The following is a 24,973-nucleotide window of genomic DNA, read 5'->3' on the forward strand; positions in this document are numbered from 1 at the left end:
CTAATAAGGAGTAAACCCACAAGACCTTAGACACTTCACCCTTGGACTGTAATAAAGGCAGAGCCCCAGGTCCACTCTCTTCTCTACCAGTGACCTCACTACTGTGTGACCCCTGGGTATGCAGTGTACCTTCTAAGATTTGTGAGTAATAAATCTGTTCCTCAAAGTTCCCTGATGGTTTTTTAAAATACATCCTGCAATCATAACCAAGAGGGCTGGTCTAGCCACAACACTGGCTTTGGTCAGGGAAATGTCTTTGTGGTCTCACTTCAAGGAACACAGGCCAGGCGAGTGCCTCAGGTGTTCCTAGCCAATAGCATCACTATCAATAGGTTGGGGCTAATGCAACCCTCCAGGATGCATTACTCTAGTGGTTCTGCAAGGATGGTTCCTGCACTAGAATCATCAGCACCACATGGGAACTTCAAAGACAAGGAAGTTCTGGGACCCCACTCCATACATACTGAGTCAGGTAATCTAAGTGTGGGACCCACAATCAGTGTTTTAACAAGCCCTCCAGGTAGTTCCGATGCCTGCTAAAGTTTGAGAACCACTGCTGTACACCATAACTTATTGTTATTGTTTAAATGTCACCTCCTTGTTAATTCCAGCCAGACTATCATATTTAACAACCCTGCAACTTCCCATGTACCTTATCCTACTTGATATTTCCACCATTTATTTCCTACTAATACTATATAATTTACTTACTTATGATGTTTATTGCCTTTTGCCCTCTCCTCTAGGAAAACAGGGTTATTTTTACTTTTTTTTTTAAGATCTTATTTATTTATTTGAGAGAGACAGAGCATTAGCATGGTAGGGAGAGGCAGAGGGAGAAGTAGACTCCCTGCTGAGCAAAGAGCCTGATACCAGGCTCGATCCCAGCATCCTGGGATCATGACCTGAACCAAAGGCAGACGCTTAACTGACTAGCCACCCAGGTGCCCTGAACAGGGTTATTTTGAGTCAACATTATTCACGGCTAGGTCCAGTGGTTGCTGGAATTAGCTCATACCAGCTTAAAAGGGTTCATGTGTATATCTCTCCCCAACTCCATGCTCAGTACTGTCAGGTTGGTAGCCTAAAACTGGCTATGGTGGGTACATTAATACTCCAGAAATCAGAAAACACTACAAATCAGAGGGTAGTATTCTCCTAAGAGAACTAATTGTTAAACATTTACCAGCATACCACTGACAGTATCCTGAACACATAAAATACTGTCTGGCGAAAACCAACGCTCAATTAACAGTTAAAGAACTAAGGGATACAAACTAATTTCCAGCAAAGTACAAAATGATATATCACTGTTTGGGGCAGTTTTGTAGTACCTATGAAAATTAAGAAATGGCCTAGTTTTTTTTTTTTTTTTAAGATTTTTATTTATTTATTTGACAGACAGAGATCACAAGTAGGCAAAGAGGCAGGCACAGAGAGAGAGAGGGAAGCAGGCTCCCTGCTGAGCAGAAGCCTGATGTGGGGCTCGATCCCAGGACCCTGGGATCATGACCTGAGCCGAAGGCAGAGGCTTAACCCACTGAGCCACCCAGGCGCCCCAAAATGGCCTAGTTTTGACCTATGACTCAGTTATTCTAATTCTGGAAAATTTTTCCTTTAGATTGATACAAATGAAATTAGGTTTACATAAGGTTATTCAATGAAACATTGTTAGTAACAGCAAAAGGTTGTAAACAAGTGTCCTTCAAGGGAGGACTGGTTAAATAATGAAGGACAAATGCATACAACAGAAACCAGGCAGATATACAGACTGAGGAACAAAAGTAATAAGAAGCAAAGTAAAGATTTCCAAAAATTCTTCCATAAAATGATTAGGAAAACCAGCAAAAATTTTAAGAATCAACTTCTTTAGAAGTTTGAAACTAATCAAATGCTTACAGAAATCCAGGGAGCATTTATTCAATAAACATGGTTAGTTTCATGAAACACTGCTGAAGGGAGATTTGTGGCATTTTTACATGCTTCATTCCTATCCTTTATAATCCAGCTCCACAGGATGCTTGAAAATGAGCAGCTTGTAATTTCAGTGAAAAGCAGCAACCAGGCGGCCACCAGAAAGAGCAAACAAGGGATGGAGCTCTTTCAAAGCCTCAATCCCGGAGAAATGTCATTATTTACATGTCCGATGGTTCCCTGGAAGACTCTACTGTCTTGAAGCTAACTTGGAGCTTCTACAGTACAAACAGCCTTTTCCTCAGGCGACATGCTTGGAAACGAATTAAAGAAAAATTATTAACTTTACAGCTGCCTGCCGTGGTAAATAACAGTTGGAGCAAGCAAGAGGCTAATTTAAAAGCTGAAAAAGGAAAAGCAAGTAATTAGATGCCCACAGGAGCTTTGAAAGCTTCAAGGTATTCCTGGGAATCTAGAAAGCCATATGCACATCCAGGAGAGGGCACATGCTCGGGAAAGATCTAAGAAGATTCTAAGTTCTTATCCTCAGCTGACCTTGAAGCTATGTGCATATAGGAAGCAAAGACTATGGCAGAGTTGTCCACAGCATGTCTGAGTATTGAAGGTGGGTGCCAAAATACACAGAGAGCCCCTGGGCACAGACAAGGAGACTTATTAACCCCAGGCATTTAAGAAAATCTGGTAAATCATTAGCTGACTAACCTACTGAGTAGATATTTCAGTGGCTATACATGATAAAGAATACAGACTTTACATAATCAGTTTAGAAAACGTACTAAACAACATAATAATGACAGCAATAACACTGAACACTAGGGAGAAGAGACTCTGAAAGCCACCAAAGAACATTATTTAAAATGTCTGGTTTTCTACAAAAATTACAAGACAGGGACACCAGAATGGCTCAGTCGGTTAAGCGTCTGCCTTCTGATAAGGTTATGATCCCAGAGTCCTGGGATCGAGTCCCACATCAGGCTCCCTGCTCGGCAGGGAGCCTGCTTCTCCTTCTGCCTGCTGCTCCCCCTGTTTGTGCTTTCTCTCTCTCTCTCTGACAAATAAAATGAATAAAATCTTTTAAAAAATTATAAGACAAGCAAAGAAACAAGAAATTATGTCTGATACAAAAGGGAGATAAAAACTCAATTGATACAAACTGTCCCTAAGGACATTCAGATACTGGACTCGCTAGACAAAGACTTTTAAATCAGCTATTTTAAATATGTTCAAACAACTACAGGTAACCACATCTAAAGAACTACAGGAAAGTATGAGAACAATGTCCTTCTATGTAGACAATACTAATAAAGAAATAAAAATTATTTTTAAAAAACCCATAAAGATACTCAAGAGTTTAAAAAAATATAGTAACTGGAAATTAGAAATTCATTAGAGGGACACAACAACAGATTTGAGGTGGCAGAATAAATAACCAACAAACTTCATGGGAGACAGACAGGTCAACTGAATTTACCTAGTCTGAAGAACAGAAAGAAAAAATGAAGAGTTGAACAGAGCCTTAGAGATCTGTGGGACATCGAGTGTATGAACATATGCATAATGGGAGACCCAGAAAGAGAAAAGAGGAAGGAGCAGCTGAGGAAACAACGGCCAAAATCTTCCCAAACTTGATGTAAGATCCACATCCACAAAGCTGAACAAACTACAAATAAAACCCCCCAAAATCAATTAACTACACATATCATAAATTGCTAATGGTCAAAGACAGGGTCTTGGAAGCAACAAGAACAAAGCAACTCATTGTGTGTAATAGATTTTCATTAAGATTAACAGGTCATTTTGCATTAGAGACCAGAGAAGCAAGAAGGCAGTAGGGAGGACATATTTAAAGTGCTGAAAAAACTGTCAGCCCAAACTATCCTTAAAAAATGGAGGAGAAATTAAAACATCTACAGATGAACAAAAATGGAGAGAATTCATTGCTACCACATTCATCTCACAAAAAAATACTAAAGGGAGTTGTTCAGGCTAAAATGAAAGGACATTAGACAGTACCACAAATCCACACAAAGAAACAAAGAGCACTGGTAAAGGTAATCCTATCTAAGTAAAAGATAGTATAAATGTATTTTTTGTCTGTAATTCTTTTTTTCTCCTACCCAATTTGAAAGACACTTTGTACGGAAAAAAATATAAAAGTATTGATGGCACACAATACATGATGATATAATCTGTATGACAATAAAAACACAAAGAAAGGGTAAGGGAACGAATAGAACTATATAGGAGTAAAGTTTTTATATGTTATTGAAATTAAGTTGATTCCAAACTTGACTGTTAAAAATTAAGATGTTAATTGTAGACCCAGGGCAACCATCAAGAAAATAACTAAATATAACAAAAGAAATGACAAGGGAATAAAATGGTACATTTAAAAATATCTAATGAACAGAAAAGGCAGTAATGGAGGAATAGAGAAAAAAAAAAGATCTAGAACAGGGCACCTGGGTGGCTCTGTGGGTTAAGCCTCTGTCTTCGGCTCAGGTCATGATCCCAGGGTTCTGGGATCGAGCCCCGCATCAGGCTCTCTGCTTGGCGGGGAGCCTGCTTCCCACCCCCCACCCCCCACCTACCTCTCTGCCTACTTGTGATCTCTGTCAAATAAATAACTAAAATCTTGAAAAAAAATATCTAGAACACAAATAAGGAAATGGCAGGACTAAATCCTACTCTATCAGCCATTACACTAAATATAAATTGATTAAACAGTCTAATTAAAAGGCATAGATAGTGGATATCATACTGGATAAAAGCAAAACAAAAATGTGATCCTAGTAAACAGTGTCTGACTGATACTCACTTGAGATCCAAGGACATAAACAAAAAATAAAAGGATAAACAAAGATACACCCACGCAAACTGATGAGAAAGACATTCTCATGTGTGCAGTCTTTCAACCCCCACTCACCTACATAAGAATGAGCCTTGGGCCTGGAACACTTCCTTTCAAAGAGATAAAGAGACCACACAGCCTATATAAGCCATTCACCCTAAGGGAATATCTTTTATTTAAGTGTTCCTTCTTCCTGATTAAGCATGTAATAAATGCTCCTCTAGTGTGACCTCAGTTTTCAGTATTCTGGACTCCACAATAGTGGGGTTGGATTCCTGCTATAGCATAAGAGGAGTGTACATAGGCCAACTGCCCTGCATCAGCTGCTGGGGCACCAACTAGCTTTGGGGGACCAATGGCGTATTATCAGAACTAATCTTGCTCTATCTCTTCTCTAAGTATATAAAAATTTCCATCCAGTTCCATCCAGTGCTTGACTCTGTTGTGTTTTCCTTGGTGATTCATATGAAGATGCAGTAGGCAAAAGTATTTAAACTTCTATTCCTGCAGGCTGATCTAGTGATGGTGTTTGCTACTTTCAACATGGTCAGTCTTCCCCAGCATTGGTAGCTTGTGCTTAGTGTTCTGCTTGACATGTCACCAAAAGACAGCTAGAAAGGCCTATATTAGTATCAAGTAAAAGAGACTTTAAGACAGAAATTGTTACTTTGAAGATAACACAGGGTTGAATCTTCAAGATTTTGGACTAGGCAATAGTTTCATAGGTATAACACTTAAAGCATCAGCAACTAAAGAAAAGATAAATTGGAAAATTTATCTTTAGATTAAATTGGAAAATTAAAATCATAATAAAATTATAATTTTTGTGCCTCAAAAAACATTACCAAGAGGCACCTAGGTGGCTCCAACGGTTAAGTGTCTGTCTTCAGCTTAGGTCATGATCTTAGGGTCCTGGGATCAAGCCCCATGGCACACTGCCTGCTTGGCAGAGAGTCTGCTTCTCCCTCTGTCCCTCCCCACTGCTTGTGTTCTCTCTCTTGAGCTCTCAAATGGGCAAGTAAAAATCTTAAAAAACAAAAACATTACCAAGAAGGTGAAAAGACAATCAATGCATAAAATGGGAAAAAATATTTACAAATTATATATCTGACAACAGTCTGTATCCAGTTTATATAAAGAACTCTCATAACTCAATGATAAAAAATAAACCATGGGCAAAGAATTTGAATAGACATTCCTCACAAGAAGATACACTAATGGCCAACAGGTTCATGTAAAGATATGCAACAATTTTAATAATTCAGGAAAATCAAATCAAAACCACAATGATATTCCACTCCATACCCACCAGAATGGCTGTAATAAAGAAGATGGACAATAACAAGTTAGTTGAGGACATAGAGAAATTGGAATGCCTATGTATTGCTGGTTAGAATGCAGAATTATGCAGCCCATCTAATGAACAGTTTGGTAGTTCCTCCAAAAGTTAAATATGGGGGGTATAGCTCAGTGGTAGTGCATTTGACTGCAAAAGTTAAATATGAAGTTACCATATGACTCAGCAACTCCACTCCCACTCCAAAGTTCAAACCCACAGCAGTAAAATCGTATGTTCATGCAATAGCTTGTCTAAATGTTCAAAGCAGCTTTATTCATAATAGACAGATGCCCATAATAATGGATTTTGTTGTTGTGGTTGTTGTTGTTGTTTATTGCCTTGTCAATTTTTTGTCTGTTTTCTTTTTTTTTATTGTGTTATGTTAGTCACCATAAAAAACGTCATTAGTTTTTGATGCAGTATTCCAAGATTCATTGGGATAACATGGAGGACATTAATAGAAAGAAAGGAAAAGTGAAATGGGGGAAATCAGAGTGGGAGACAAACCATGAGAGACTGTGGACTCCGAGAAACAAACTGAGGGTTTTAGAGGGGAGGGAGGTGGGGGGATAGGTGAGCCAGGTGTTGTACATAATAATGGATAAACCAAATGTGACATATCTGTATAACATAATAGAGCCATTAAAAAAAAGAAGAAGAAGTACTAATACAAGCTACAGTAAGGGAAAACACTGAAAACATTATGCTAAGTCAAAAACACCAGACACAAAGACCTCAGATTTTATGATTCCACTTATATGAAATATCCAAGATGGGCAAATCTTTACAGACAAGAAGTCAATCAGTGGTTGCCTAGAGTTGAAGCAAAATAGGAGAGTAACTACTAATGGATGCGGTGTTTTGTTTTGGGTTGATGAAAATGTTTTCGGGGCACCTGGGTGGCTCAGTGGGTTAAAGCCTCTGCCTTTGACTCAGGTCATGATCTCAGGGTCCTGGGATAGAGCCTAGAGCCAAGCGGCAGGCTCTCTGCTCAGCTGGGAGCCTGCTTCCCTTCTGCTCTCTTGCCTGCCTCTCTGCCTACTTGTGATCTCTGTCTGGCAAATGAATAAATAAAATCTTTTTTTAAAAAATTAAAATGTTTTGAAAATAGATACTGGTGATGGTTGCACCACCATGCAAAAATACTGAAAAACACTGAATTGAACTCTTGATTTTCCTTCCTCCCTCCCTTCCTCCCGCTCTTTCTCCCTTTCTTTCTTTCTCTTCCTTCTTTCCTTCCTTTCCTTTCCTTTCTTTTCTTCTTCCTTCCCTTTCTTTCCCCTTTTCTTTCCTTTTTCTCTTTCTTTTCTTCCTTCCTCTCTCTTTCTTCTTTCTTCCTCTCTCTTTCTCTCTCTCTCTCTTTCAGTTTTATTTTCAAATAATCTCTACACCCACTGTGGGGCTCAAACTCACAATCCTGAGATCAAGAGCTGCATGCTCCATATTCTACAGACAGAGCCAGCCAGGCATCACTGAACAGAACACTTTGAAAAGGTGAATTTTATGATATGTGAATTCTATCTCTATAAAAAAAAAAGTTTTAAAATAAACTATATAGAGGCGCCCAAGGGGCTTAGTGGGTTGAGCCTCTGCCTTCGGCTTGGGTCATGATCTCGGGGTCCTGGGATCGAGTCCCACTTCAGGCTCTCTGCTCAGCAGGGAGCCTGCTTCCCCCTCTCTCTCTGCCTGCCTCACTGCCTACTTGTGATCTCTGTCTGTCGAATGAATAAATAAAAATCTTTAAAAAAAAAACTACATAAATTTTACTATTTACCAGTTTCAAAATATCTCCAGTATATATTCTTAAATGCAAAAATTAAGGTGAAAAACAGGTTACTACATAGTATGCTTTTATCTTTTGGGGAAAAAAGGATTAAAAATAAGTACATACATACATACACACCCATATATATATAATCATGAATATACATGTGTATATATTCACACATATATACATACAAATACATGTAAGAAAAAGGTAGAAATGCATATTTATGTTTATGTAGCTTATATACATGCTTACATCTACCCAGATAGCTAGCTATAAAATCATATTTACCTGTCTCTGCATTAAAAAAAGGAGAAAATACACATACACAAAATTTGTTCCCTATAATTACAAGAGGAGGTTGCAGTGAAAGACAGACATGGAAGTCAGAATTCACTTCTATTTATATGTTCGTATTATACTGATTTTTCCAATGTGAATACATTACCCAGTACACGCACACAGATAAAAAAATAATAAAACCATGATAGTTGGTATACATTAATGGTTGGCATCAGTGTGGGAACTCTATGTATCATCCCCTGCAAAGCATTTCAAGAATGCGATCACCATCTGAAAATATCAATCCTATATCCACATGCTATAATTTTAGGCTTTTAGATATATGACTAGCCAGACCATAGTTTTCCCATTTCTAATCAGCAGCTTCTACATTAAAGTGCAATTTAATAACTGATAAAAATTGGAATAAAAAATTTGCATTCACTAAAGATTTTTAAAAATACTTTATTTGTTTATTTGATAGAGAGAGAGAGAGAGAGAGAGACAGTGAGAGAGGGAACACAAGCAGGGGGAGTGGGAGAGGGAGAAGCAGGATTCCTGCTGATCAGGGAGCCCAATGTGGGGCTCAATCCCAAGACCCTGGGATCATGACCTGAGCCGAAGACAGACACTCAACAACTGAGCCATCCAGGCACCCCTCACTAAAGATTTTAAGTCAAGTCTTTTAAACATACTTATGCAAAGAAATTGGAAAACTTAAAAAAATGTAGAATTTTTAAAATAAATGTGTCCCTAATTGAACCAAGAAGTTCAGAAAACCTGAAGAAAACTATATACCATCTAAGAAATCAAATTAGTAATCAAATCTATCCTTAAGGGATATAGAAAAACCATTAGGTGTAATGAACCTTTACAACTTAAGGTGTAGGAAGAAACTTACTTAATGGGGTAATTGGTGTGTACCAAAACTCACAGAGACTATCCCAGTGTTTGCTAACACTTCCTGAGTAATCTCTGAAAATCAGGCACAAGGTAAGGAAGCCTGGTTTCGCGCAGTAAGACTGGAACAAAGGTGAGAAGGGACAAGATGAATCTAAAGAGGAATGAATTAAGAACTAATGGAATGAATTAGAATGCCCAGGAACATATGTGTGCAGACATGGTAATATACTGATAGTTGTAGCATTATAATTCATTGAGAAAAACATTAGTAAAGAATTGTTTTTTTATGTGTTAAAAGGTAAAACTAGATCCCCTCCTCATATTATCTACAATAATGATTTCCATATTGATTCAAGACTTAAATATTTTTAATAGTATTAATATTAATTAAACAAAAATTTTAAATATCAAATTATCTTAAGTTAGGGAAGAATTTTAAGACTGAAAAAGAAAAAAGAAAATGGAAAAGATCCATGGGGCTCCTGGGTGGCTCAGTGGGTTAAAGCCTCTGCCTTTGGCTCGGGTCCTGATCCCAGGGTCCTGGGATCAAGCTCCACATTGGGCTCTCTGCTTGGTGGGGAGCCTGCTTCCCCCCACCCCCGCCCCCGCCTACCTCTCTGCCTACTTGTGATCTCTGTCTGTCAAATAAATAAATGTTAAAAAAAGAAAGAGAGAGAGAGAAAGAAAAGATCCAAAAATTGTTCTACATAAAAATATAAAACTCTAATAAGGCCAAAGACACTGTAGAGGTAAAGGTCAAGGGACAACAAATATAAAAGAGATTTACTGTCCAAAATATATGAAGTATTCTTAAAAATTAATATAGAAAGATTAAATATGAAGTCATTCACAAAAGCAATGAAAACCCAATAAATATATGATGTATAAGTTCATTAGTTATCTCAGCAATGCAAATTAAAATGATGAGTTTTTCTCAGAAGTTAGTCTAAAGTCTAAAGTCTGACAATACCAAGTGCTGGGGTTAAGTAAGCAGGGTTAAGTAACAGTCACACGTATAATGCCACAGTCTAGGTGAGGGAAATATTTATGCAGAGCGATTTAAAGGACACGTGGCCCATTCTGCCTTCTTCCAGATATTCTATACCGCTGAACCATGCAAGACCATTAGAAAACTGTGTCCTCGAACTCTGTTATGAACCAACACTAGGGTCCCCACACCAAAATTCGTATGTTGAAGCCCTAATCCCTCGTATGATGGTATTTGACAATGGGAACTTTGGGAGGTAATTGGGTCATTAGTATAGAGCCCTGAGATTAGTGCCCTGAGAAGAAAAGACACAAGAGAGCTTGCTGCCTACTCTCTCTCCCCACCATGTCAATGAGAAGAGATCCAGGTGCAAACTGGATGAGGGTCCTCACGAAGAACCAAATATGTTGGCATTTTGATCTTGGAGTTCCCAGACTCCAGAACTATAAGAAATAACTGTTTGTTGTTTAAGCCATCAGTCTCTGATAATGTGTTACAGCAATGCCAGTGTTTTAGTGCCCTAAAAGACTCTTTTCTCTGGTTCTCCTTTGCTGTCAGAAAGATCTGAGGCAAACTTGCAGTTCAACTTTGTTAACTCTGGGACTTTGACCAGCATTTATCTATACTCTGCCTTTGCTCAGCTCTTGACCTGACAGTCTATAGTGTCTCTGATGTTGATTTTCATCCATTTCTGATTTTCTATTTTTAATTTCGGGTCCCTTACAAACCTCACAAAATCCACTGTAAAACAGGGCAGGAATAAACTCACCTGCGATTTGTTCATTTCCTGTTGCTCTTGGAAAACTGAAGAAACTGTAAAGGTACAGCTGGGAAAGAAGGAAAGAAAATGAGGTCCTGTGCAACCAGGTGAGCTCTCAGACTTATCTGCCTAGTAAGCTTACACGGAAGCTACGCATAAAGCCCCTGTGGGCCAGGCCCTTCAACCCTAGGGGCAGGACAGATCCTGTGGAGGAGCACCCAGTGTCTATGCTGATTGTGGTCACAGAGAGCTTAGAATGCGATTTTTAGTTGAATGAATGTAAACATTTCTGACTAATTTCCTATTAAGAAGAATTTATCTTCCCTTCTAATGACTAAAAAAAGGAAAAAACAAAACAAAACAAAAAACCAAGGTAAAAAATCACTGAGAACTAATTAAACAAAGAATACAGGGAAGACATTGCTTTTATTTCTCTGCATGCCTAGTAACACTGTTTGGTCTTTGAGTTAGAAAATCCTCATCAGCATCCCCTGAAAAGGGATGGGGTACTCTGTTTATTCTAACTTGGTTATGGTTTCTCAAAAAGATCTTTTAATAAAAAATTTCAGGTGATGTCATTGTTAAGAGGGCATAGCAAGGAATTCTTTGGGCATGGCACTAATAAATCATGTGACTCTAAACAATCATTTACCTTTTGGTCCACTTTCTTTTGCACCTCTTAAATAAAGGCAAAATTTTAAAATCTTCGAAGTCTTTACACATTAGTTATTTGATTTTTTACTGCCAGACTAGAAGGAGCAGTGATGCACAGCTCTAGGTTGTAGAGTGAGCGCAGAGTGAAGGGAGTCTGGCTGATGGGAGTGAACAAGGAGGGCAGTTTCTCCTTCTGTGGGTGGTGATTCCTTTTCCTGAACTGTGTCCTCACCAAGTCTACTGTGAGGTACCCTCAGCTGTGCTGCCTACATTTTGCTCATGCTGGCAGCCTTTTCTCAGTTCTTAAAGCTGATCAGTGGATAGCCTACAGTGATTTCTGGTTAAGGTGACATCACCCAAGCATTGCTCATTCTGTCAGAGGACCAAGAATTACTTCTGTCCTGGCGGTTTTAGGATATAGTCTTTCCTGGGCCTCTTCTGTCTGTGTGACACTCTGGTGAGAGGTCTCACTCAGGTCAATGGGTGATCTTCCAGATGAGGTTCCTGGGGACTACTCTTTCTTACCTCAAGAGCTGTTTTGCTCTAAAAAGCTGGCACCTGAGCCATGGGGACAAATTAAATATGATTGGAACTTTCAAACAGGGCTCCCAATCTGACTCGCAGGGCATACTTTCCCCAAAAATCAAGGGCTCGGCCATCTACAAACTTAAATGAAGGCCTCCAAAGACAAAAGCTAGATAGGGCAGACCTGGCCCAGAAACTGTGCTCCCGGACTCAAGAGCTCAGAAGAAAAATAAAAATCTCATAAACACAAGGGCCAAGAAATTATCCAGTCCCCATACACTTCCTGTATCAATTATTTTCCTGGAACCTGTAAAGGTAGTATCAGTGCTCAATGCTATGAATAACAATGATGGGTTTTAGGCAGGGCGGTTTATTAGAAAGAACATGAGATGGGCCGAAAAACAGGTGGAAAACTAGATTCCCTCCGCTACTGGCTGTGTGATCTTGGATAAATCACTTCATCTTTGAGCCTCAGTTTTCCCATTTTCTTAACATGGAAACAGCTAACTTAACCTCAAGTATGGAAATAAAATCTCGTGATGACAAAAACCTAAATATATATAACATAAACGTTAACAGCGCAGAACCACCAGAGGGTGGTATTAAATCAACAACCGCAGGTCAGGTATTAAAATATTCTCATTCTGCACAACCCAAAACTGAATGTCATTTCCAGAGTTGCTCAGTAACTTGAACCGAGCTCCGCCCAGTGCGGCCCCGTTGGGCAGCCGCGAGACTGCGCAGGGACTGTGCCACCTGCGAGGACCTGCGCCCCCGCGTCCCCACGCTGGACGCCCGCCCCTTCCTCCTCCAGGCCGAGGCCGCCCTCACCCGCCCTCACCCGCCCTGCGCGGGCTCAAGTGCTAGAGGTCCCGCTGCGCGGTCCTTTCTACTGCCCACCCCCTCACCCCCGCCGACCCTAAGACGTACGGACCCCTGCAAGGGGGTCCGCCAACCCTCGGGGACTCAGGGACTCACCCGCTACTCCCCTATCCTGTCGCACTGGTCCGCAGGGAATGCAAAGACTCCGTGACCCTGAAAGCGCCACCCACGCAAAGGTGTACCTTGGGGAAAGACAGCTTACAGACGCCGAGTAAAAGGGAGCGCAAAAGCAGCCGGGAAGTCCAACACCAGAGTGAAAACTACATTTCCCGTAAGTCTTTCCTCCCGTATCTTTGTTGTATTTAAACACCCCCCCCACCCCACCCCCCGTCGCAGCTCTTTTTGGTTTGAATCTACCGATCCAGCCTTACTCCGGGAGCCCCAGAGCATTTTATTCAGAAGAATACAATAAGGCTTGTGCCCCAGGTGATGCCTCCCTCTCTCTGCCTGCAGCCTTCCTTGACCTACCCACGTGGCTCCAAGGCCTTGAATAATAAACTTGTCTATTTCAATTTCTTTTGTGGTCTTTTGTTAAACCGCAAAGAATCATCTTTTTCCATGTTACTTAGATAAGACTCGCCACAGGCCCCTTGTTTACCTATGACAAAACCAGACACAAACCCGCCAAATTCCCATTCTATGTCTCGTAAATAATCAGCCAAACCATTTGCCCCCATGAGCAATCAGAATAAAATACCTGTAAACTTAACTTGATCAAGTTTTTTTTCTCGCCCACACGACCCTGAAATTTGATTTACTCCTAAGGTTAATCAAGTACAGGAATGCCAAACAGTCCCTCCCAAAACTTGGCTGACAATAAAGAAAGATATTTCTTGATCTTGCCACCCTGCCGCTGACACCCAGTTCTTTCTTACCTTGTTACAGCTCCGTTAAAAGAATGAGTTTCTCTCTTTAGTTTCCATTGCTGTGTTACCAGTGGGAGAGTCTACATCGTGTGAATGGAGGTATTGATTCTTGGATTACCCACAAAAGATTTACCTGAGGATCCACGCTCCACTAAATACAGCCGGAAAGAAAGTAGCAAGCCCAAAGCAGTTTATTAAGGACAGTACACTTTGGAGAAGGGAGAGTGGGCAGGCTGGAAAGTGGCCACTGCACATGATGAGGGAGCAGAAGGCTGGCTGAGGACAAAGCTAAAGCTGGCACCTTGCATCCCCTCTCCGCCCGCTCCCCTCGGTAATATGTGTGACATTCCTCAGGCACCCCTGGCTGCCCTAAAAGAAAAACAAATAGTTAACTTGCAAAGATCACAATCCTGCAAGACAGGAGTCTCCCTCAGTCTACAAATGTCCTAGTGATTTACAACAAAGAAACTATCTTATCAATAGCCCAATTTCCAGAGACAAATAACTCAGTTCCTCAAGCCCTAATGTCGCCCTCCCCTCCATAAAAACTGAAGGAGGCTGAGGCAGAAGTGTGGAGGCCGAGAAAATTAAGGCCATCCCACCTCAAGTTTAGCTGATGTGGGAAACAGAGGCAGAAGAAAATCATTAAAATTCCTCACCTACTGACAAGCCCTTGAAACAGACAGAGTGGCTCTCCCCTGGGGACTTAACTGCCCTCACCTTGAGGTTTTGCTAAGGACAATCCTAGCCTGACCGACCCCCTACCCCGACAGGTCTGACCAGAATCCTGTAAGTCTACTTTAACAATTCCTTTAGGAAACTTTATCTCTAAACCTCCAAGATAGTGTGGAGAATCATTCCCAAGTATATGGCCCACTGATATACATCTAAAGGGTCTCACGAGAAGATTTTTATTATTGGTAATAAATAACCTCTCTCCCAACAATAGCTAGCCCCTCAAGGTCCTGGAGACCTTGCTTCTGAAAGTCCTTAGAGACTTAAGACTTATGCCATCCCTAGTCCCCTTTGTCCTCACCCACCACCGAGTCCACCCCTACTCTGCCTTTTAAAAACTCTGACTGTAATCTGGTTCGGGGTCCAAGTCCCTACTCCGCTGTGTTGGGTATACTTGGGCCCAAGCTTAAGCTTGTCAAATAAACCCTCATGTGATTGCATCGGTGCTTGGCTCCTTGGTGGTCTCTCGGATGTGAAAACTCAGGGTTAACAGAAGGAAATGTAAATAAAGTTAAATTTCTTCTAAACCTAAATCTCACTAACAAGGACACTTGATAGGAGAAATGTGAAACTTTATCTCTAAACCTCCAAGATAGTGTCAGCAATCATTCCCAAGCATATGACCCACTGATATACATCTAAAGGGTTTCACAAAAACAAAACAAAACAAAAAAAACACATCTAAAGGGTCTCACGAGACGATTTTTTACTAGTAATAAATATCCTTTCTCCCAACAATAGCTAGCCCCTCAAGGTCCTGGAGACCTTGCTTCCAAAATTCCTTAGAGACTAACATCATCCCCTTTGTCCTCCCCTACCCAACTCCTGTGTATATAATCAGCCACTCCTCAGGATAGTGGGGCAGCAGCTCTTCCTGCCCACGGGTCCTGTCCCCGTGCTTTAATAAACCACCATTTTGCACCAAAGATGTCTCAAGAATTCTTTCTTGGTCATCGGCTCCGGACCTCACCCCATTGAACCTCACCTATGTTCTAGCACTTCATCACACAGGGGTTGAAAGTGTATTTACTTTTTATGTTTGCAGAGGTAATGGGTCATAGTGATGAGGGAACAGAGGTCTAGCTGAGGACAAAGAACAAGCAGACACCCTACAACCCACTCCCCCTACCCTCGACTCCTGGGTGGGATTTGTGTGACATTCCTCCAGGAAGCTCCCAACTATCTTAATCTTAATGTTAGAGGGAAAAACAACCTTAGCTTGACAGTGGCAGGCCTCCGGCATCTTGTAGATCCTCTTTAGCATATAAAGTTCTTTCCAGAACCTCCCTTTTCCTTACCTCCTCCAACTCCCAAGTGTGTAATCAGCCACCCCTCACAACCCCATTGCAGCAGCTCTTTCTGCCTGCCCATGGGTCCTGTCCCTGTGCTTTAATAAACCACCATTTTGCACAAAAGGTGTGTCCAGAATTCCTTCTTGGTTGTCAGCTCCGGACCTCACCCCACTGGACATCACTATATTCCCAAACCACATCGTTTAGGACCCTCTCTAACAGAGGCTGTTTCTAATTACACAAGGGACTCCTCCTACCACTTGGGAAGGGGAGTTTTGGCCCTACAAGGTTCTTGTTGCAACTTTCCTGGCCACCTTCCCCTATGGGGTGGGGCATCCTTGAAACCATAGTGTAAATATACTATAATGAAGCTATAGATTACCCTGGGGCAGAGATTAAAGAGAAGAGGCATGTTCTGCACCTGTGGCTGTGGGTCTGTCAGCCCTGGAGTGTTGGAAGCCCTAAGGGCAGCTTGTTAAAGTCACTGGAGTCAGGATGTTGTACCCTCAGGCTTCTAACATGTCACCTATTTATCACTGGCTCCTGTCTAACTGCCTACTCTGTGAGCTCTTTCCTATTTGTAAATACACACACACACACACACACACACACACACACACACACACACACGCACTTCTGTGACTAATCTTTCAGACATTTGCAGATATTAAGAATGGGAGCTGTTTCCCTGTGGCTATAGTTGCCCTCCCCCATTGCAGTAGTTAGCTCCCTTACTGCAAGAGTTTTTTTTTTTTTCTTTTTCACTCAATAAACTTTATTTTTAGACCACTTGTAGGCTTATAGAAAAAATGCACATAAAGTCCAAAGTTCTACACTACTTGCCTCCTCTACACCCTCACCCCTCCTACAGTTTCCCTGTTACTAAGATTACTGAACACAAGTTCGGTTACCAGTCCCTCAAAAGGCCATTATTCAAGAGACGAGTGTTTGACTGGAAAGGAATGGGAGCTTTAGTCAGGAGGCTGGCAACCTGAGAAGGCGGACTCACGTTCTAAAGACAATTCCAAGGATTCTGCCTGGCTTCGGGGTTTCTTAAGGGGTGTAGGGTACAGTGTAGGGTAGTTAATCAGCAAAGGGAGCGCAGTGGCTTGCAAGGATTCTTGATTATGTGAAGATTCTACGATACCAGCTACAAAAGTTATCTTAGTGAGGAGGAATTGTGTGTGTGTGTTTTGGGGAGCGAGGGGGGTCTGGTTCTTGTTCCGTGATGTGCAGGAGTATTCTGTTCTTTCTGCAAAGGAAGGCAACACCTACAGATATACAAAGGGAAGTCAGTAAAATCACTTGCGTGACCAAAAAAAAAAAAAAAGAGAGAGAGAGAGAGAGAGAAAGAAAAACATTTTGCTAAAAAAATTGCTGGGCTAATCATAGAGCCAAGACTGTTTCAAACAGACTTGCTGGCTTCTGTGGCCTGGGAAAGGTCTGGTCCTTCACTCCTCAAGGTCAGTGGTCAGTAAACCTCAAAGAAAGTAAATTAGTCTGTTGCAGATCAAGGGACTTAGGTCAGCAAGTAAGGAGTGTTAACTGGAAGCAAGTCAACCTTTAAGGCCAGCTGCTATGCTGTTACACTAACATCTTGCATTTGTATGGTATATTAGTCACAACTGATGAACCAATATTGATTTGTTATTCCTAATTAAAGCCCAGAGTTTACAGTATAGTTCATTCTTTGTATTATACATAATATTAGGTATCTACCATTATTGCATCATAAGAAGAGTCTCACTGTCCTAAAAGTATCCTGAGTTCCACCTGTACCATTCACCCTAAACCATTGGCAAGGAATGATCTGTTTATTATTTCTATAATTTGGCCTTCTCCAGAATGTCATATACTTGGAATTATATAACATGTAGTCTTCTTAAGTATGTCTTTCATGTAGCAATACGCATTTAATGTTCCTTCATGTCCTTATGGCTTGGTAGCTCATTTGTTTCAACTGTTGACTAATACTCCATTGTATGGACGTACCACCATTTATATATCCCTTCACCTGCTGAAGTGATGAATGTGATGGGCCCAGGTGGAACGTAAAGAATTCTTCATCAGAAGAACACCCAGTTTTGCTTCCAGTTTTAGCACCAAATAGGGTACCCGATCAGCCAACCCCCTGAGAGGAAATGGGTATGATCTATCTCTGCACCTCTGGCTCTCTGAATCTAGTCTGTCTCCAGATGGTATTTGCCTGGCTTTGGGAAAGTCAGGGACTAGATCTCACCTATAGGCCATTGAACGACTGAGTACCTTCAGGAGGTACAACTACCAAAACACCTGAAGCAAACTCATACTTGAGTGGACACTAAGGACATATACCAAATAAAACTTCCCACTTCTAGAATAACAGGTTGGTGGTCAGCCGGCACTTTCACAGACATATTCCCTCTCATCTGCTTTTGCAGGATTACTGTGACTTGTCATAGATCTGGTCTGGTCATCCCAGGCCAGAGCCTTCTGGAACCTTAGCATGTGCAGCCAGCATCACTGCATATTGCATGAGTAGCTTCAAAAACCTCCCTTAGCAGAGCCAGGCCTGGTCAGAGCATACGTTCTTGGGAATATTCTCTGGATGGAGAGCCAGCATGACTATGATTCTGCCAAATGCTTCAGCTAAAAGCTCAAGAGTTAACTAAAGAAGGATTTTTCCTATACCCAAGGAAGAGATAAACATTGCTTCTTCTGTACTAACAAGGCAACCAAGTGTAATGCCCAAGTTTTCGTGTCCAAGAGACCATCAAGGAGCCAACACCGATGCAATCACACAAGGGTTTATTCGACAAGCTTAAGCTTGGGCCCAAGTATACCCAACACAGCGGAGTAGGGACTTGGACCCCGAGTCTAGTTAAGGCAGAGGTATTTATGTGTCATTACAAGAGGCTTTGGTGGGGGGAAGAAGGGAAATTTCAGACTTTCCTTGAGTAAGCTGATTAGCTATTGCTGGGGTGTTGCAGGATTGGGTATAGAGGTTTTTCCTATTACTAAAGCTTAGCAGTTTTTCCTGGAACTTAAGTTCAGCCCCTGGTCACTGGGGCCTGAGATGGCTGCTGAAGCTAAGATGGCTATACTCTTCCTAAGGTTAAACTTGAGGTGGGATGTCCTTAATTTTCTCGGCCTCCACATTCCCCCCTCTCAGATGTACCTAAGGAAGGACCCAGTCATGGGTCCAGGCTGGTTTAGGTAGGGGTGGGAGTGACTGTGTCTGCATCAGGGGTGTTATTGGATGCAGACGGCACAGTAGGTACAGAGGAGGGCGGTGGGGAGGTAGGAGTTGTCTGAGGTTTGGGCGGAGGAGGTGCTAGCACAGGGCTTGGGCCTCAGGCAACTGGGTTAGTTAAGGGTTGCTGGAGGAGTTTGATTCCGAATATAGCACCTGGGTCTCTCGGGAAAACTCTGATTTTTTTCATAAAGTCTTACTCCCCACCAGAGTCCAGTACTCCATCTCGTCTCTGCCCGTCCTTCGGGAGTAAAAGTAATGCTTACTGGATTGCAAGTGCCCTCTATAGATTTAGTAGATTTAGAGCACTGGCCCATAGTACCAGTTCGGCTAACAGATATAAGGTCCTTTTTCACAGGAGGGTTCCACCAGATGTGGCCAGTGGAGACACAGCTCCATGAAGAGCAGTAATAACTGCTGGTGCCTCCACATTGTTGCGCCTTTTCTTTGGTGTGCCCCGGGCAGACATAGAAATGATGTTTACTAATGAAGGTTTCATCCCAGGTTAGGTGAAGGAGTTTAGCCAAGTCAAAAGTTAAAGAGGGAAACCATGTCCCAGGTGGGTGTGAGCCGGTGGTGGTACTCAAAGTGTCTCCAGTGGCTGCATTATAAACTACCCATGTCAGATTTTGTGGCAAATGGGGGTTGGAAAGGCATTGGGTAAACAAGGTTAAGAGTATTATTACCAGCGCCACAGTTCTGGCTTCAGGGGATTGTCCTTGTTTGGTTGGCTTTTCCATTCTGGGACAAAGTCCTTGAGAACAGCGTGTGGGTCAGCTGGCCGGACGTGGGTGTAGTGGACCCAGGGAGTAATCCCGTTGACCTTGAGAGCTGTGGGAGTGGTCAGGAGCACGATGTAGGGTCCCTTCCTGCCAGGTTGAAGTGTCTGATGTTGGTGTCTCTGGACGTACACCCGGCCGATATCGATGGGGGTCCGGGGGTGGCCTGGTCTCGTAGAGGGCCCTCAGTTTAGGCCATACCTGTTCATGGGTTCGTTGTAACATTTGGAGGGAGAAAAAGAGTTGGTGATCATCAAACTCAGCAAGCACCTCAGGTTTTAAATTGGGAATAATAGGTGGAGGAATACCAAACATGATCTCATAGGGAGTAAGTCCCATCTTATATGGGGAGTTTCGTACCCTATATAGGGTGAAGGGGAGGAGAGTCACCCAGTCCCCGCCAGTCTCCCGGGCTAATTTAGTTAAGGTCTCTTTTAATGGTCTGTTCATCCTCTCTACCTGTCCTGAGCTCTGGGGCCTATATGCACAATGTAATTTCCAATCTGCCCCAAGTACTAGTGCTACTCCCTGTGTTACCTTAGAGATGAATCCTGGTCCGTTGTCTAATCCAATCTTAATAATAAAACCATACCTCAGTAAGATGTCTTCCAACAGCTTCTTGGTCACGGTCAGTGCTGTTTCATGTTTGGTGGGAAATGCCTCTGTCCATCCTGAAAAATTATCTACAAGCCCTAGCAAATACCTGTATCTGTATTTTCCGTATTTTCATCCGTATTTTCAGTAGGGTCCTGGGTGGTCCCCCCCAGAGCCAGGTGCCCAGGTTAGATCCATCGGCGGTGGCATTAGTTAATTGACATGCGTGGCAGCTTGCCACAATCTGTCCGATCTTTGATCTGGAGTCTTTGATGGTGATCCTTGCATGTCGCACCAAGTCTTCCAATTTTTTTGTTCCCGTGTGGGTACTCTTATGCATTTTGGATAGGATTCGCCATCCCCATTCCTCTGGTAGGATTATGCTGCAATCTGCAGCTCTCCACCAGCCATGTAAGCATTGTGTCATGGGCAGATGCCTAATCCATTGTAAGTCTGCGTCAGTGTAGTTGGGGTTGCCTGGCAAGCTCGGTGCTCCTGGATCAGGCAGTGTGGTCGCTAAGACATGGTTTACCGAAAGAGCTGCCTCTTTTGCCTTTAAGTCAGCCGGCCGGTTTCCTCTGGCCACTGGCGTGTCTGCTTTTTGGTGTCCCAGACAATGCATAATGGCCAGTGCCTTAGGCAGCCAGAGGACCCTTAGGAGCTCAAGGATTTCTGCCTTGTTTTCAATAGTCTTTCCTTCTGCTGTTAAGAGCCCCCTTTCTCTATAAATGGCTCCGTGGATGTGGGCTGTGGCAAAGGCGTACCTGTTCTCAGTATAGATGTTTATCCGCTTGCCTGCTCCCATTGTTAGTGCCTTGGTTAGCGCAATCAGTTCTGCACGTTGGGCAGATGTCCCAGTCGCTAACGGTTCCGCCCAGACAGTCTCTGTCTCTGTGGTCACAGCTGCCCCTGCAAACCTGATTCCTTCCCAGACAAAGCTGCTGCCGTCTGTATACCAGGTGTCATCCGCATTCGGCAGTGGTCGGTCCTGGAGATCGGCTCTGACTCCATGCACCTGAGCCAGGATTTCTTGACAGTCATGTAGGCGGGGTTCCCAGTCAGGGTTAGGGAGCAGCGTCACTGGGTTTAGGGCTGTTGGTGCCTGGAACAAAATTCTGGTAGGGTTCAAAAGCAAGCCCTGGTAATGGGTCAAGTGGGCATTGCTGATCCATCGGTCCGGGGGGTTGTGTGAGCACCCTTCAACGGCATGTAGGGTAGTGACGTATAGTTCCTACCCCATAGCCAGCTTATCTGCATCCTTGACCATGGTGGCCACTGCAGCAATAATTTTTAAGCATGGAGGCCATCCAGCGGCCATGGCATCTCATTTCTTTGAGAGGTAGGCCACCGGTCTCTTCCAGGGGCCTATGTATTGAGTTAGGACTCCCTTCACCACCCCTTCCTTTTCATCCACATAAAGGTGGAAGGGCTTAGTCAGATCAGGCAGCCCGAGTGCAGGGGCCAAAAGCAAGGCTTGCTTAAGGTCATTGAAGGCTTTGTTCATGGCCCCAGTCCATACAAAGTCCTGTTTTTGTTGGCCTCATAGAGGGGCCTAGCCATGTCAGCGAAACCAGGGATCCACAATTGGCAGAACCCAGCCGACCGTAGGAATTCATGCACCTGGCAGACATTTCAAGGCTGTGCGATTCTCATGATGGTCTCCTTCCATGCATCCATTAACCATCTCTGTCCATCTTTTAATTTGTACCCCAGGTAGCTCACCTCTTTTCTGCAGATCTGGGCCTTCTTAGCTGAAGCCTGGTATCCCAGAGTTGCTATCACTTAAAGCAAATCCTTGGTGCCTTGTAGGCATGTTTTCTGGTCCTCTGCTGCCAACAGGACTCTATCATAATAGAGTCTATTGTAATAGAGTCAGATTAGGGTGCTTGGTACGGAACTCACCTAAGTCTTCGTGCAGTGCCTTGTCAAAGATGGTGGGCGAATTCTTGAATCCTTGTGGTAGTTGAGTCCAGGTGAGTTGGCCATTGATGCCCTTCTCCAGGTCCGCCCATTCAAAAGTGAAGAGCTCTTGGCTCTTTGGGGCCAAGGGCAAGCTGAAAAAGGCATCCTTTAGGTCTAGCACTGTGTACCAAGTCTTGTCTGGGGGCAAGGTGGAGAGGAGAGTGTAGGGGTTTGGGACCGTAGGGTGCATGTCCATCACCCATCGGTTAACTTCCCTCAAGTCCTGGACCAGTCTATAATCATTAGAGTGTGGCTTTCACACCAGCAGCAGGGGAGTGTTCCAGGCCGACTGACAAGGCCACGGTATGCTGGAGTCTAGCAGCCGCTGGATGTGTGGGGTGATCCCCGTCTGTGCTGTGAGAGGCATGGGGTATTGGCAGACCCTGACTGGATCTGCTCCTGGCTTTAGTTCAATGTATATAGCTGGCCGATGTTGGGCCAGTCCCATTCCCCCAGTTTCTGCCCATGCTTGGGGAAATTCCTGCAACCAGCGGTCAATGCCGGTCATTGGTGCTGGGGGCGTTTGGTGAAGATGATATTCGTCCTCGAGGTTCATGACAAGCACCTGGATCGGGTGCCCCTCTTTATCCAGAACTTTTGCCCCTTTAGGGAGGAAACTAATTTGGGCTCCCATCTTGGTGAGTAGATCCTGGTCTAACAAGGGGTAGGGGCCCTCAGGGATGACCATGAAGGAATGGGATACCCGGCCCATACCGAGATCCACTGTTCTTCAGGTAGTCCATGAATATTGTTTAGTGCCTGTGGCCCCCTATACCCATGAGGTCTTATTTGTCAACTTCCCTTGAGGTTGTAGCAAGACAGAGTGCTGTGCCCTGGTGTCTACTAGGAATTTAATCGGTTGCCCCTCCACTTTAAGGGTTACCCTGGGCTCAGGGAGGGGTGCCGAACCCCGACCCCCCTAGTCATCTAAATATTTGACCTCCAAGATAGTAGCGGAGGCCTTTGGTCTTTTGTTGGGGCAATCCTTTACCCAGTGGCCTTCTTCCTTGCAATAAGCACACCGGTTTTTATTCAGTTTGGGGCGTTCTTGAAGGGGGCCATCCTCCTTACCTGCTCCTGAAGCCAACTTCTTGAGACGTCTCTGTTTTTCATGTGTCATCTGTGGTTGTAACCAACAGAATCTTAGCCAGGTTCCGGGTCTGATAGTCACTTATCTTAGCCTGTTGTTCCTCCAGGCTCTCTCTGTTATTTGTAGACTCTTTCTGCCACCACTATCAGATCCTGTAGGCTCTTTACTCCTAGTCTTTCTACCCTCTGCAATTTCCTTTTAATGTCTGGAGCAGCTTGGTTAACAAAAGCCATAACAATGGCAGCTCTGGTTTCTGGGGCCTCTGGATTCATAGGGGTGTACTGTCTGAACGCCTCTATGATCCTTCCTAGGAATACCACCGGACTCTCATCTTTACCGTCTTACGTCATATACCTTGGCCAGATTGGTAGGCTTGCGTGCTGCAGCCTTGAGACCTGCCATTAGAGTCTGGTGGTAGATCTGGAGCCTCTCCTTACCTTCTGCTGAGTTGTAGTCCCAAGCGGGGTGAGACAAGGGGAAAGCTGCATTTATGAGATCGGAGTTCTGAGTTGGCTGTCGTCACCCAGGACGGACTTCTGGGCTTCCACCTGGATTTGCTCTCTTTCCTCAGCGGTAAAGAGAACCTGCAAGAGCTGCTGACGGTCATCCCAGGTGGGCTGATGGGTGAAAAGAACAGTATCCAAAAGACTAATCAGATCTTTTGGGTTATCGGAGAACTTTGCATGTTGGGTTCTGCAGTTGTATAAATCACTAGTAGAGAATGGCCAATATAACATTGTCTGTCTCCCCGTTTCATTGGGGGTCCCATGGCATGGAGGGGAAGGACAGTGGAATCGGCCAGTCCCAGGTTTGGGGTTGGGGCTGCCCATGGGTCCGCCCACGTGTCCCTGCCGCCGGCCCCTCCATCTGGGAGGAGGAGAGGCTCTCCCTCAGCAGCCCCTGATGCTTCTGCTGGAGGGGCAGATAGGGTGGGGGGGAGACCTGGTAGGGTGGTGGAAGAATCAGGTCCTCCGTGGAAGTGTCCTGAAGGACTGGGTAAAGCGGAGTCTTTGGTTTGGACTCCGTTTTCTTGTCAGACTTAGGAGTTGGGTTCTGCAGGGCTAGGATCTTGGATGTAGGTCCTGCTTTGGGAGGGAGAAAAGGTTTAAGCCAGGAGTGAGGGTTCTCAATCATGTCTTGCCAGACCAGGATATAAGGCACTTGGTCAGGGTGGCCGTGTGGTTTTGAATTTGAATAAATGCTTATGAATCTGTCTCTCCACTTAGATGGCAAGTCACTTGAGAAGAGGAAATATGTCATATCCAGGTACCAAAAAAGCAGCCTGCATGTAACTAATGATCATTCATGGCTTGCTAACTTTTAAAAAAAATTTATTTGTCAGAGGAGAGCAAGCACAAGCAGTGGGAGCAGCAGGCAAAGGGAGAAGCAGGTCTCCTGTTGAGCAGGGAGCCCAATGCAGGGCTCCATCCCAGGACCCTGGGATCATGACCCAAGCTGAAGGCAGACTCTTAACTGACTGAGCCACTCAAGTGTCACAGATCGCTGGCTTTTGAAAAAAAATAAGGAGCTAATGGC

General features: G+C 43.5%; 1 pseudogene; it reads right to left on the bottom strand.

The window, feature by feature from the left end:
- The window catches only part of LOC111145009, a 37,861-nt pseudogene extending 13,594 nt beyond the window's left edge, over nt 1–24,267 (bottom strand).
- Nucleotides 24,268–24,973: the final 706 nt, after the last annotated feature.

The sequence above is a fragment of the Enhydra lutris genome, unplaced genomic scaffold, assembly GCF_002288905.1.
Source record: "Enhydra lutris kenyoni isolate GAN:26980312 unplaced genomic scaffold, ASM228890v2 scaffoldscaffold12, whole genome shotgun sequence".
Classification (NCBI taxonomy): Eukaryota; Metazoa; Chordata; class Mammalia; order Carnivora; family Mustelidae; genus Enhydra; species Enhydra lutris.